This window comes from Pygocentrus nattereri, chromosome 18, assembly GCF_015220715.1.
Source record: "Pygocentrus nattereri isolate fPygNat1 chromosome 18, fPygNat1.pri, whole genome shotgun sequence".
In the NCBI taxonomy this organism is placed as follows: Eukaryota; Metazoa; Chordata; class Actinopteri; order Characiformes; family Serrasalmidae; genus Pygocentrus; species Pygocentrus nattereri.
This window is the reverse complement of record NC_051228.1, coordinates 2,820,555-2,835,554: the sequence shown is the minus strand read 5'-3', so window position 1 is coordinate 2,835,554 and position 15,000 is coordinate 2,820,555. Positions and strand designations below refer to the sequence as shown.

The 15,000-nt window shown below is 42.3% G+C and overlaps 1 protein-coding gene across 1 annotated transcript in view; it reads right to left on the bottom strand.

The window, feature by feature from the left end:
• The window catches only part of fgf11b (fibroblast growth factor 11b), a 77,617-nt gene that overhangs the window by 60,744 nt on the left and 1,873 nt on the right, over positions 1-15,000 (bottom strand). The gene's annotated exons all lie outside the window — the stretch shown is intronic.

Sequence of the window (15,000 nt, the reverse complement as noted above, 5' to 3'; positions counted from 1 at the left end):
TGTTCTAAACACACTTTCGCACAAAATATCCCCAAACACCCATCACCTCACACACAGTGCGATCGCCATGGCAACGTCTACTAGCCAGTTCCGCTATGAAGCACTGCATGTTAGACTAACTACTAACCCATCACATTTTAACAATGAAACCAATGTTTTGGAAAAACTTTTTCTGGACGTTCTAGATACGTCACTGTCTGTGAATATGAAGTCTAGGCAGGTTTTGGTTCGTTGTTAGCTGAGTGCCATATTTTGAGGTTAAAAAAAACTTTTTTTCTACACTTTTAATGCAATAATCGATACATGGCTATGAAATATATGATTTAAATGACAAAGAAAACAAATGGCAGATAAATATTATAAAATATATAATGAAAGTTCCCCAGGAGTCGTGTCACTGGTGTAACTGCGTAACAAAAAAAAACTCTTATTTTGAAATAGAAAGTCACACCGATGACTTCATTTGACTTTTTTGGACCTGTTTTCTGAGGATCTATGGAGAAAAGCTCGTGGTGAGTCCACTGTGTCTCTCGGTTCTCAGAGATTTTCTCATATGAAGCTTTTAGCTGACGTCACCGGTGTGACCGACTCTATTCTGAGGTCACTGTGAAAAAATAGAAACACAAATGGATTAAGTGACATATTTTAGTCTGTACAATGCAGTTTTCATTAAAAACGTCTCCTGTGTTTCCTTTATTACGTGTGACACCAGTGACGATCGGTAACACCAGTGACTCCTATGGAGAGATTTTTCACCAAGCTGTCGCTCCGAAGCGCCATTACAATTGGAGTAGCAACTGCTCCGCCTGGTAAACCCGATTCTCCTGGGTTTCTTCAGCCCTGTTTGTTTAAAAATGGACACAAAGCACTTTCGCTATTAGTATTTTTTCCCCGAGACACCAGGAAGCCATTAACCCAACAGCCAGTCTTCCAGCTTAATCTGTCAGAACACAGCTTTCAGTGAGGCCAGTGCTCAGAGTGTAATGAACAGCCGAGCATATATTTGCAATAATTGAAAGAGCTCAAAGACGGGTGAGCGAGCTGTATGACTCTTTATGTGTTTGTGCTGATGATGAGGGAGTGGAGAGCGTCTTGGCTCCGTTCCCTCTGATCTCTCCGGAACAGATTTAGTTTTAATCTGAACGTTTTGTTCCATTTCAAACTGATTCCGGAGCCTCTCCTCCGTCCCACTCCCGAGGCTGGATGGTGGTGGTGGAGGGTGTGGGCGGGGGGTGGTGGGGAGGGGGGTAAGCCCCCAAAACAAAAACATCAATCCCCTCAGCTCTAATTGTCTATTCTTCTGGAATCACATTCTTTAAGGCTTACGAAACCAAACAAAGTTGCGTAACAGCGTAATCTGATGTTTGCATCTTTGCCGGCCTCATTATCAAATGGAGGGGTGAGGGGTGGGGTATGGGAGGAAAGGGGGGAAGCTTCGCTTGGCTGCCCCCTCCGCTGCCGAAAAAATAACTAGATATTTATTCCACATGGATGCTTTCTTCAGTTTTCGGAACTTTTCTGTGCTTCAGAGCTTTCTAGATGAGAAGATGTTGGGTCAAATTAAATCTTAAATGTGGTTGATACATCTGTCACGATTGGCCCCTCCCAGTCTCCTCATGTCCCTGTGCTTACCTTTGTCCTGTCCATGTGTGTTTTGTTTTGTTTTTTCTGTCCTGCCCCCTTGTTTCATGACTCCGCCCCTGATTGTTCCCACCTGTGTTTCCACGTGTGTCTCGTGATCCCTTGTTAGCCCTCGTGTATATAAGCCCTGTGTTTGCCTTGGTCTGTGTTGGTCTTTGTTGTTTGTTGGATGTGCTGTTTGATTGTGTTTGACGTGCCGTTTCATTTTTGCTTGAGGTTCTGTGTTTCTGTTCATCATGTCTGTCCCGTGATATCTCCGTGTTGGTTGTATGACCCTGGACTGTTCCGACCCTGACCCTGGATTTGCCCAAAATAAATCTCGCTTGACTCAGCACATGCGTCCGCCTCCTCGCTCCATGTCACAGTATCTGATATTCCTCAATTATGAGGTTGCTGTAAGAATATTATAAAGTTGTTCAACTTATTTCTGGTCATTTGGGCTTATTTTATGCATTTTATGTATTCAAAATGTTTTAACATGCAATAAACTGCATTAATATGCAATAAAATGCCAGAATATTCTTCCATTATTAGTTCAATAAACTAAACATTTTACTTATTGGGCCTCCTATCCAACATGTTTCCCCTTATCCAACAAAAATGATCATAATTAATTTATACCTGACCATATTCCAATCTCGTTTTGTCCCTTAGAATAAAACAGGTCACTGTTGCTGTACCTTTAAGACTGAAATATGAAAATGACCTCTGTTCTCATTGGCTGCCCTACATTGTTCCTTGTAGAAAAAGAAGTCCAAGCTGAAACACTCCTTATAACTGACATGTGAGTAGGCGGGGCTAATTTTCCACAGGTTGACTATGCAGATATATGTAAATTAGTTGGTTCTTGTGACATCTGTATGTGCTGGGGGGTGAATGGTACATAACAATGTACATATTATAACTCTTATTTCATAGAAAATAAGGAGCAATTCCGTTTTCTATGAAATGGGCCCCTTAAGTTTGAACAAGTCTTTGGCAGAATTGACTTGTGCCCATTATCCAGCATAATGAGAAATATTCAACACAAGATTGATGATGATGTCACGAGCCAAGATATCATTTTCTTAGGCTGCATGCACAAATAAAGCCCTTCAAAATCCACTTAAAGCTGCAGAGGCTGGAAAACTCCCCAGATGGTGCCCTGGCGTAATTGCAAAACCTAGCTTTAATCTGTCTGCTTCGTCTCGTGTGTTCGCCGCTTCTCTGTGCTGAAGACCGTGTGAGATATTAAAGCAATAAGCCATGAGACTGCAGAGCGTCCTAAACCCGGACTGCAGTAAAAGTGCTGTTACTTCAGTGAAATAATGTCCGCAGAAAAAGTGAAAGCACCTTCCCAAAAAGCAGGTTCGGTCCAAAGTAGCAGCTGAGAAAAAGACTGGAAATCAACCCGATTTGGCTTGACGTGATCTCCATTTATGTCACTTTTCAGTTTTTGACATCATTTGAAAAAAACCCATAGTCCTATATATTGTGTGTAAATTCCATGATGATGGGACCAAAAGAAATGACCTAAAATGACTTGGAGAGACGTCTGGTTCCATTGACTTACATTAAAAGTACAGTATGTTTTTACCTTTTCCTGTAAAGTTACAATTTTGGAGATACGAGATTTTGATCCAACAGCAGCGATACATATATCCATAATACAGATGTCCTTTATATTTCCCGTCTTAATCACATAAACATATTTGATAATTACCCTTTCCTTTTCTTCTCTTTTCTGTTATAGACTACATACACATATTGATAATTAACACTTTATCCTCTTAATTACTACATTATCATATATTAACCTTGGTTTGTATTTTGTTTAATTATTATTTTTATTTATTTATTTTTTATTATTTATGTTTGTTGCACTTTGACAACACAAATGCACATTTGTCGTGTCAGTGAAGCCTGAACTTGAAAATTGTGAAAATTAGATTTGTTTACAGTGGTGGTGATGGGAACCAGACGTCGCCATGACTACAGCACAAATACAGACATTTTATTTACCATCCAGAACCACCAGAGAACCTACACGAGTCTTCTGAGCTTTATATGGAATGTTGATGATGGAAAACAGTGGAAAATCTGAAATAATACGTTTTCTTTGGGGACTATTTTGCCTCACAGCGCCCTGCATGTTATGTATCCCTCCACCATGACTGGATTAAAAAAAGTGTTTGTTCATTAATTTTAAGAATATTTACTGTTAAACTGTGTTGAAGGACCAGCAGAGCTTTATTTTACTGTAGAGGAGGATTATTTTATTATTACCTACTGATCTGATTCAGCTGTGGAGCCACGACAGGGCAGTAAAAGAGCTGCATGTTGCTGACCGCTGTTCTAAGGGATATACAGAGGCTGGAAATATAAAATCTAGAAATTACTTTTATGGTATAGAAAAGCACACAATCATCAAAAGTGGGGGAAAATCGTAGGAAATGGGCTCTTTAATTATAATTAAGCATCGCTAAATCAGAAAAATGACCGTGTAAAAAGAGCGCACAGCAACTCAATGACAGAAGATCTGCTTGATAAGCCATATAATGACTAATGTAACGATTAAAGCTTTATTAATGACACATCCTGCCCCTGCACCTCGACACTGATCAGCTAAGAATAAGTGAATTAGTCGATACTAAGGCATAAAGGTAGAATTATTATCAGAAGTGAGAGGAGCGATGATGAAGGAGGCTGCGAGGTCACTCGGTGTCTCGGCCGGTATTAACCCTGGTTACACTCACACAGTCAGAGCTGCTGATGATTTATGATTATGCTGATTCTCTTTCCTGCTTCTGTGTAGCTGATTTATTGTGACAGTCACACTGAACCAGTGCCAGACTGACTGTCTGCTCAGAATCCCAGAATCAGAATCACTTTAATGGCCCAAAAAACCCCCAGAACATTTCATCTCAGTGTCTGTGTTTAAATGCAAAGATTTTATCCAATCTTATTGAACGCATTCCGATTATAGATGAAGTCTGAGGTGTTTATTCTCACTCTACTCAACAATCTGATGGAAAATCTCCGTTTTCATGCTCCCTACAAGTAATCTGATCTAAAACGATGCGCATGCGTAGAGAACCGCTTAGTGTAGACGTCACCATGACAACAAACATCACGTGAGGTCCAGTCAGAGTGAGATGAGCAGCAGTGAGCAGTGATTGTGTTTTAACTGCTTTAAAATGACGTCAGACTCAGGAAAACGTCCTTCACACGTCCTTATTAAAGAAGGCCGAGAGGAAGACGTCGTGCTCTGAGACGCATAAGCTGGTCGTCCGTCCCACCGCCGTCTTTTAAAGATCAGAGCATGAACTTCGTCTCCTCTGCAGACCAGTTTCTGCTCCGCCGTGTTGAACGGTATAAACTCTCACTGTGACGCGACGCACATGCAGAACGGACTGAAACTTTCCGATAGGGAATGTAATCGGATACAGACGTTTACACGGATATTAGTCTTGTATTTAACAGATTATTTACAGGATCACCCACCTCGATCAATCAGATAGAACCTGTATTCTAAATGGCTTCAAATGGACAAGTGTATTCCTACTGAGGTGTTTACATTGACCTATTCCGATTGAGCTATTAAACAGATTATTAACGGATTTTCGGGCTGCGTGTAAATGTGGCTACTGTGGGCTGACGCCCGTTATTAACAGCAGTTGGAAATGTTGCATAATCATAGCATATGAGAGGGAATATTCACTGTGGTGGGTTTCATCAGTTGAGGATTAAAGAACTGAGTCAAATCCCGCTCCATTTAGCTGTCGGCCTCGTCTTCACGTCACAACGAGATGGAGAGAAATAGAGGCGCCGTGATGTTGATTCGAACAGGACGGCTGTTACTGAGGGAGCTCAGAGTTCAGCCAATTATAGAAGGTAATTCACTCAGGAATTATTACTTAACAGATTAAAAACTACAGATTCATACCGGATTAAAATCACTGATCTCCTCAAATCACAGAAAATACTAATCCAGCTCCAACAGGGCTGTCTGTCTTTCTTTCTATCCACCCTCTTATTCTCCCTCTCCTTTTTTCAAGCTCTTTTCCTCTCTCTTCTTCTCTCTGTCTGTCTCTCTCTTCCTCTCTCCCTCTCTGTCTCACCTTATTTCTCTCTCTGTCTCTCACTCTCCTTCCTTCTCTCTTTTTCTCTCCTGCCTTTCCCCCCTTCTTTTCTCTCTCTCTTTCTCTCACACATACACACAATTTCGTTCTTTCTCTTTCTTTTTCTCTCTGTTCTCTTTCTCTCTGTCCCTCCCTGTTTTTCTCTCCTCTCTCTCTCACACACTCTTGTTCTTTCTCTCCTTTCTCTTTTTTCTGTCTTTTCTCTTTCTTTCTCTCTCCTTCCTTCCTTTCCCTCCCTTGTTTTCTCTCCTTTCTCTTTCTCCTTCATTTCCTCTCCTCTTTTATTCTTTCTCTCTCTTTCTGCCTGTCTCGTTCTCACTCTCTCCTTCTGTCTCTCTCTCTCTCTCTCTCTCTCTCTCTCTCTCTCTCTCTCTGACCCCTGTCACTGCTATCTAACACTGTGCAGTCTGATCGGGTGTTGTTGAGTAAGCGAGTTGAGCGGTCCATCTTTAGCGGTCAGCTTAATGCTATCCTCCTCCGGGCGGCAGTATGTGTGTGTGTCCTCGTGCCCTGAGCGGTACACACTCCCTGAGGCAGAGCCAAGGCATCACACTCACTCACACACACACTCACACACACACACACACACACACACACTGCAGAATCACCTGAGGTGAGTAGAACAGCTTAAACTACGCTTAAAGCTACACGTACAAAAAACAATGAAGTCAATTTAACAGATTTGCACATAAATAAAATATACAACTTCAACACTACACTGTCTTCCACTTTACTTTCTTCTAGAAATAGCTGACCCTATGCAGGCTCCGCCCACAAATATGTTCTTTTACCAGGTGTTCCCATTCATATTTTAACCAGTGACCGCTAACTGGAAGCTAATGACCTTACCCCGAGATAACGTGCCAAATGCGACCTAGTGCACAAGCCCCAGGCCAACATGCAAACCATGAGATAATGTCCTCACCACAAACTAACATACTAGCCCCAAGCTAATGTGCTAACTGCAAGCTAACAAGCTAACCCCAAGCTATCGAGCTAGCTCCAAAGTTGTGCAACTCCAACTGTAAACTATGTTACAGTTTCATGAGTGTGTTTATCAAATCATGAGCCGCGTCTTACACAACAAAACACGATCTGCCGTATTGTTACATCTGCAGTCTATGAATCTCATAAGATCAATTTACCAGTGTTCGGTAAACCAGCCTAGCAACAGTACCTACAAATAGGGCTGGGCGATAAAACGATAATGATAAGTATCGCGACATAACTTTTTCTCGATAGAGCGATAAGAAATGTTCCATACATTTTCGATATAATACAACATTCCCACACTTCCACGTTCAGCGACAGCCCTGGTGACGTTTTCTACTCAAGGAAAGCAACACTACTCTGCTGTCACCAGGAGAGGGTGCACTTCCGAGTTTGAATGCATCGTCTGAAACGTGGAGTTATACATCCGCTGTTTGAGTGGAGTGACCGGCGGTCTGTTCTCCTGTGACCGAGTCAGTGGGGTAGCTGTGCTGACCTACAGTGACCTCACCTCGTTCCGTACATCCTAACCAGCTTTAGCAGCGTTAAATCACGTCTGCTCCTCTCAACTACAGCGCCGTCAAAAAGTCATATTATAGTATTAGTGCATTCACAAGCGACGGAAGTTCATGTGAGTTGCAGCCCTGATTTAAATGAAGGTAACCTGAGGAAGCTGTGAGGCCTTAGAGAGCGGGAGAGCGCTATCTTTACAAGCTAGCTGTTTTTAGCAGCTGGTTAAGGTTAACGTGAAGAAGCTCTGTCACTCGCACAACACGGCGAACTGATGATGCTGTAGATCAAATATGACACAACAGCACCACCTTTTTTCAGTTTAAACGTCCCTAAAAGTCGGACTCTGTTTGTCTGGTGTTGATACAATTGCGGTCCAACCCTTAAACTACTACGACAGAGTGGAGAAGCCCAGCCGTCTGATAGCTGGTGTCTGAATACTGTGATGTGCTCTGGTATGGATGTGGTAGGACTGATGGCAGTAAGGCGGTGTGATCCATCACTGAGCCAGCTAATGTTGCTGTTTGTACTAAGTTGATGTTTTTGGCCACTTGTTTAGCGTCTGTAACGGGACAGCCGAGCTCTCGTCACCAGACGACTAAAATAATTTGTTTTCTTTGAATTATGACTATTACAGAAACAGTGGCTGTGCTTTTCCGCCACCCAGGAGCAGAAATCAGCCTTCCCACTTGAAAGAAATAATGACTTGACATTTATCGTGAAATGTATCGATAGTGAACGATATGAATTTCGTTTATCATGATAACATTTTTGGCCATATTGCCCAGCTCTACCCACAAACTAACACATTTGTGGGCGGCGCCTGGGCAGGACAACTAGTAGACACAGTAGTTACTGAATAACATCAAGTCTGAGACGAATAATATCGATATCGAGCGATAGTCGAACAGTTTAAGGGTTAATATCTGCTCTCCCTCTGCGTTGTTGTCTTTAAGATGACCGCAGGCTACGCAATGCTCTCCTTCTCCCACACTTTCGATCAATACTGCTCATTAACGTATACTGATTAATCAATAATCAGCCTCTCCACTGAGGGAGAGCGAGTTATAGCAACATAAAGAAACACCCACACAAAACGCCACACAGTTCTCTCACGCAGTTTTACACCTCAACAGTTTAATGGAGGACTTGGCCTCAGCGGTGCGATTGGCTCGTTTAGAATGGCCACTGATAATTACAGAAAGCAATCAGTAAAAAGCAGGAGCGTCCTGTTTAAAAAAAAGTGTAAATACACTCTCGGGCCTTTAGTTCAGGCCATAAACATCAAAAACAAGGAAAACCCTCTCTATGACAGTGCTAATTTCTCCTAGTGCCCCTATGAGATTCCGATAGTATGTTAGCACCACGCTGACTGCAGTTCACATCGACATTTTTCAGCTCTTCTAAATTAAAACCAGATATCTGAAGCTTGATACGTTTTATCTGAAGCTTTTAAAAGACATTCATATGTATTTGAGCTTACATGTATCAGTTTTACAGTCCTGACACAGGTTCACGTTCACATTGGCCCAAATCCGATTTCCTGCCCTGATGTGACTCAGATCCGGTGTTTTCCGGTCTGTGTGGACACAAATCTGATCTTTTCAGGTCTGACCTGAGCCACTTTCATATGTGATCCTAGATCAGATACGTATCCGATTGGTGGCCGTGTGACCTTAACGTGACCCTCAGATCGGAATTCATGTGTTTTTTCTCCATCGTTCAGCGTTACCATGACAACGGCGCCGAACAGACGTTAAAGCCTGTAAACGGTGGAAAAGCAGCTCGTCTCACCTTTTCCTCCTCCGCCTGGCTCTAATAATGAAGCTGAGAGCTGATCAGAGTTAATGATCTTCTCAGCGAAGCTCGTTCTGCTCGTTAGTTTGTGCTGATGATGCAGTGATTCAGTCACGTGACGTTGCTGAGTAGGAGGAGCCCATGAGGGTCTGTTCAGGCCGGTTCGGCACATTAATGACAGATTTGAGTCACTGACCTAAATGAGTCGGAACCATCGAGTCAGAGAGATCGGATTTGAGCAAACACTCAGATTTGAGCTGCGAGGCTTGTAATGTGAACGTAGAGCTGCCGCCACTGTTTAACATTCCTGTCAAATTGACAGAACTTGCTTAGGCTACAGCTCATATTCACAGCCTGTGATGTACCTAGAACTTCCAGAAGACCTTGAGTGATGTTTTTTTCTCATTAAATTGGTCGAATTATACAATCCAAATTCCAAAAAATGTAAAATGTAAATAAAAACAGTGCAAAGATTTGCAAAACTCCCCGTACACCCGTCTTTCATTCAGAATAGAGCACAGAACACATATCAGACACTTAAAGTGAGACATTTTACCATTTCTTGAAAAATATGAACTCATTTAGAACTTGACGGCAGCAACACTTGCATTATTTTTATTTACATTTATTTACGTTTTACACAGCGTCCCAACTTTTTAGAATTGGGGTTGTAAATCAAAGATTGGTTTGATTATTTTGTCACTTCCTAACTATGTTGGTAGTTAAGCCACCATGTAAGGCCTTCAGTTCAGCTCCTGAATTCCTGACCAGTGGAGGGACTTGCTTGGCTGGATCTACCCAGATACACCAGAGAAAGAAAAATCCAGGTGGCACCCTAAGAGGCACATTTTTAGCAGTGATTTAAGGTACACGGTCATTTATAGTATACAGTATTCTGTATTCTGGGAAGAACATAAAGTTAGGATATGGTAAAAAAAAAAAAAGTTACTTTTTTACTTATTATTAGTAATAAGCTATAATTTTCTATTTATTTGGAATCGTTGTCACTAAAATATTATAAACGGCTGTTTAATTAATGAGACTTCTGATTTCATATTCGAGGCATTATGGATGTGAGTTTATAAGTTCATTTTCAAGGTTGTGTGTTTCTCACTTGTCATGAAATCACTTACAGTTCAGTTTATCAACAAAAGCATCTTCATTTTTGCGGCTACCTAAAACTCTTTGAAACTTTTTTTAACAATTTTTATTCATTTATTTTTTATAAAAGCTCCTCAAATGAACAGAACATGTGTTTTATGATCTCCACATCACTATATGCTTACGATTCACTGCTGAAGGCCAAAAATCTCCGCTGCTCTTTGCGTTGTTCTCTAAAAGTGATGTTTCCAGAGCAGATCACTGAAGAGACGCCGTCTGTTTATAGTTTAGAGCCCAGATTTGGGGAAAAACGGGTCGACTTTCAGTAGAAAAACAAACTGAGTTCAGCTTCTTTTATTATAAGGGTTTAAAATGACGTCACCGTCTATTAGACTGGAGAGAAGAGCTACAGCCTCACACGACGCCCAGCTTCTGAATGGAGCTTATGGAGTATGAACGTTATGGAGAACATGACCAAGTGTGGTTTGGAGCCGCCGGTGGTCCCGAGGAGTTTAATAGGCCAACTTACTAGAAGCTAGTTATTTACTTATAGTTACATACTCATAGTTAAATGTTCAGTTGTGTTCTTGTAGCTCCACTGACTGACAGGGAAACGTGATTGTGCAGACAAGTGGAGAAGCGATTGCAGCCATGAGCCCTGAGCTAAAGCAAATCCCCCTTAGGAAAGTCCGCTTACTGTGTGGTCATATTTGAAACACCACTGGGCAGTTATTACCAGCCATACAAGACCAGAGAGGGACAGGGAGAGACCAAAATACTCACTGAAGGTCTAATGACTGATATATACAGCTCATCTGCTGCTGCACAGCTTGTGTTGGTCATCCTCTAGCCCTTCATCAGTGGTCACAGGACACTGCCCACAGGACGCTGCCCACAGGACGCTGTTGGCTGGATATTTCTGGTTGGTGGACTGTTCTCAGTCCAGCAGCGACACTGACGTGTTTACAAAGTCCATCAGCACTGCTGTGTCTGATCCACTCAAACCAGCGCAACACACACTAACACACCACCACCACGTCAGTGTTACTGCAGTGCTGAGAATGACCCACCACCCAAATAGTACCTGCTCTGCGGGGGTCCATGGGGGTCCTGACCACTGAAGAACAGGGTAACAGAGTATCAGAGAAACAGATGGACTACAGTCTGTAACTGTAGAACTACAGAGAGCAGCTATACAGTAAGTGGAGCTGATAAGATGAGCGCAGAAACAAGGAGGTGGTCAGAATGTTATGCCTGATCACTGTACACACACACACACACACACACACACACACACACACACACACACACACACACACACACACACACACACACACGAGCATGTCTGTGTTCTCTACAGCTCCTGGCCATATTGCCATATTATGATAACGTGCAGCACAATGTGATAATTCATCTGGCAGATTTGAGAGGAATGTAAATATTTACAGAACGACATTATGCTGGGATTCATAAACACGGCATTAACACCCCGCCCTGTAATCACCTTCATTTCCCACACAACACCCATTCGTTCTCTCTCTATCTCTCTCTCTCTCTCCCTCTCTCCCTCTCTCTCTCTCTCTCTCTCTCTCTCTCTGTCTCTCTCTCTCTTTCTCTCTCTCTCTCTCTCTCTCTCTCTCTCTCTCTCTCTCTCCCTCTCTCTCTCTCTCTCTCTCTCCCTCTCTCTCTCTCTCTCCCTCTCTCTCTCTCTCTCTCTCTCTCTCTCTCTCTCTCCCTCTCTCCCTCTCTCTCTCTCTCTCTTCCCTCTCTTTGCTTTTTGCAGTCACTTCATATTTATTCAACACTCAGAATTCAAAACATACAGATCCGTCTCCCGCATAGAAGCGGAAGGTAAACAGAAGCTGGTCTTTCTGCTTCACTCATTATTTGCATTTCTAGTCTTTATGTTGACACAACAAATACGCAGCGTTTGGAGCCCATATCTTTATTTTTCTCACTCATCTGGGTTTTGGATGTGCTGTTCATTTCAAATGATGTTCATTCTTTATGTGTGTGAAAGGTCACACTGTTAGGACAGACTGAGTGCAGTGCCCATGTCATTAGCCAGGTTCCCGTTCCCACCTTTCCCAAACGTTATGCGCTTCTGTGACATTTTGGCAGGAAAAGTCGTGTTTCCATCCACTGCAGTTATGCAAAGAGACTTTAGATGACGTAGGCTGCCGTGATTAGGGGCTGCATCGAAACCAGCGAGATGGAGGGATTTAACTCGGTTTTTTTGCTTTAAATAGAATCATCTCTAGACGTTTGCTGTGTTTTTATGGCCATGCTGTTTGCAGCTCAGAGACGCCGGGCAGGACGAGCAACAGTCCACCTAATGAGGACTGAAATGTGCCACCCCAATGATGTCCACTTTGCGTCTGGGAACGCAAACACGCCAGGCACATCGCGCAGAGTCATTTTTCAAATGAGCGCTGGATCAGTTATTTAAGCAACCTTTGAAAAGCTCTGCGCCACAACGGGCTCATCTGTAGGGCCAATCATGTCTCACCTGCGGCCTGACACATCACTGTTTCTTTGAAAAAGAAAAAAAAACGCCTTTCCTCACTTTTCCTTTTTCACATTTCAGCCTTAGCAATGTTCCAGCTTTCCCAGTTTCCCAATACTTCCCACTATTGCCACTGTCAATTTGACTACACTGTTAGAAATGAAGGATCTGTTCAGGAACATTTTCCGTTCAATGAGGGACAAACAGTGTAAATGTTCCCTCAAAGGTTCTCCAGTGGTTTAAGGTCTGATTGTGGAGCTTAAATCAGTTCCTCCAGGTGAAAAGTTGGTATTTGCTCCTTTTCATAACCGAATGTTTTAAATCAGAGCAGTAGAGTAAAAGCCTGGAGGCGAGGCGAGGCGGGGTGTGTGGAGGCAGTCCAGCTTAGAACAGATCATCTCAGTGGATTATGGTTCAGTTATGTTCCCTGACTGAAGGCACTGAGATGGAGCCTTGAGGGAACCACCCCAGTGACGGTTTACTACCTTTATTTCTGAGAGTCTGGCTCAAACAACCTTTAGAACATCCCGAAGAACTGAAGTGTTGTTTTTCCTCACAAAACTGGTCCAACTGTAAATCAAAGCATGATTGGTTGAAGCCTCTGACACTTTCTAGTTATGTTGGTAGCTAATCTAATGTGTGAGGCCTTGAGTCCCGCTCCTGAAGTCCTAACCAATGGGAGAGCTCGCTTGGCTGTATCTGCCTACACACCACAGAGAAAGCAATCCTGATTGGCAGTTTTCTCTGAAGCATCTTAAAAATTTACATTTACATTTAAGGCATTTGGCAGACGCTCTTATCCAGAGCGACTTACAGTTGGATTATTTTTACACAGGTAGGCGAAGGTGGTGTTAGGAGTCTTGCCCAAGGACCCTATTGGTATAGTGTAGGGTGCTTGCCTGGTGGGGGATTGAACCCCAGTCTACAGCGTAGAAGGCAAAGGTGTTAACCACTACACTATCCAAAATTGTAACCTTTGATTTCTAACCAAAATATAACAACACTCTTAGTTTAACCCTTTAAAAACTCAGTATTACATACTAAGGCTTTTTATTCAGCAACTACCGGGACTTTACTACAAACTGGCTGAGCTATTTTTAGGTTCTAGAAGTGTGTAATAAAACTCTTGGCCTGCCAGTGGGTCCTGACCATTTAAGTGGCTAAATAGAACAAGCATGGTCATTCTCTTAAATAAAACTGACCTGAAAAATTACAGACAACAAACAGCGCCGTTCAGTATTTCAGTAGTCCTTTCTATAAGCGTTCTGCAAAGCTCTTCCAACCCCACAGCAGTAGCTACACAAGAGCACGCTTGTGGACAGAGAGCGGTCAGGTCAAGTGGTTTCTTTAGCCGAGGGCAAGGTCACTGGTGAGTGGAACCTAGAAAGCACTGTACACGAGTTACTCCGTCCCCGATTGCGCAATTTAGCACGGACTAAACATACAGGACCTCGGATTCACTCGTACACAGGTGGTGATGCGGCCTGGTGTAATAATGAGTGTCCCGGAGGCACGTCTGAAAGGTGAAAGTGACCCAAAATAGCACACGCATGTGGGACACTTTAAGAGACTGTAAATCGCTTCTTATAGAGGGCTTACCTCCAACCACACACACACACACACACACACACACCCCAATCCTTATTAAAACAGCAGCTGGATTCACGACTACACACATCACACAGCTTATCAGCGCTGCGCGTGGACGGCCACTGGATTTTACTACAACAGCTTATTTGAGAGAAAAGCAGCCTCATCATTAATCCTCCCCCTAAATGTTGATAAGAACATTATTTTGGGATTCCTAAAATATGTCACAAATCATCCTTCATATTTCCTCAAATTGCATTTCTAATATTCACATTAGTTTGTTCCTGGACTTTAAAGCTAGAGGCTCTATCATGTGAGAGGAATCATGTCAGCTGGGAGGATTTGCTCCGAAAGCACTGCCGTACCTTTATTCTACGCTCAAAACCTTTTTATTATTTTAATATATTTTGACATAAACACAGTACAGATCTTAGTATTCGGTTATCATTTCCTTTTTTACTTATTATGCTCATTTTTTGGTTTATACTGCCTAATATGAATTAGTCATTAAACCCTATGAATTATTCAATACCTACAGTGAATTATTTCGTAACGTATGAATTATTCAATAAATGCTACTATGCATTTTTCAGTATCTACAACAATTTATTCCTTATCTACTATAATTATTCTGTAGCCAGTATGGATTATTCGATAACCAGTAGGAATCATTTGGTATCTATTATAAATTACTCAGCATCTTTTATAATTGATTCAATATCCACTGTGAATAATTTGATAACT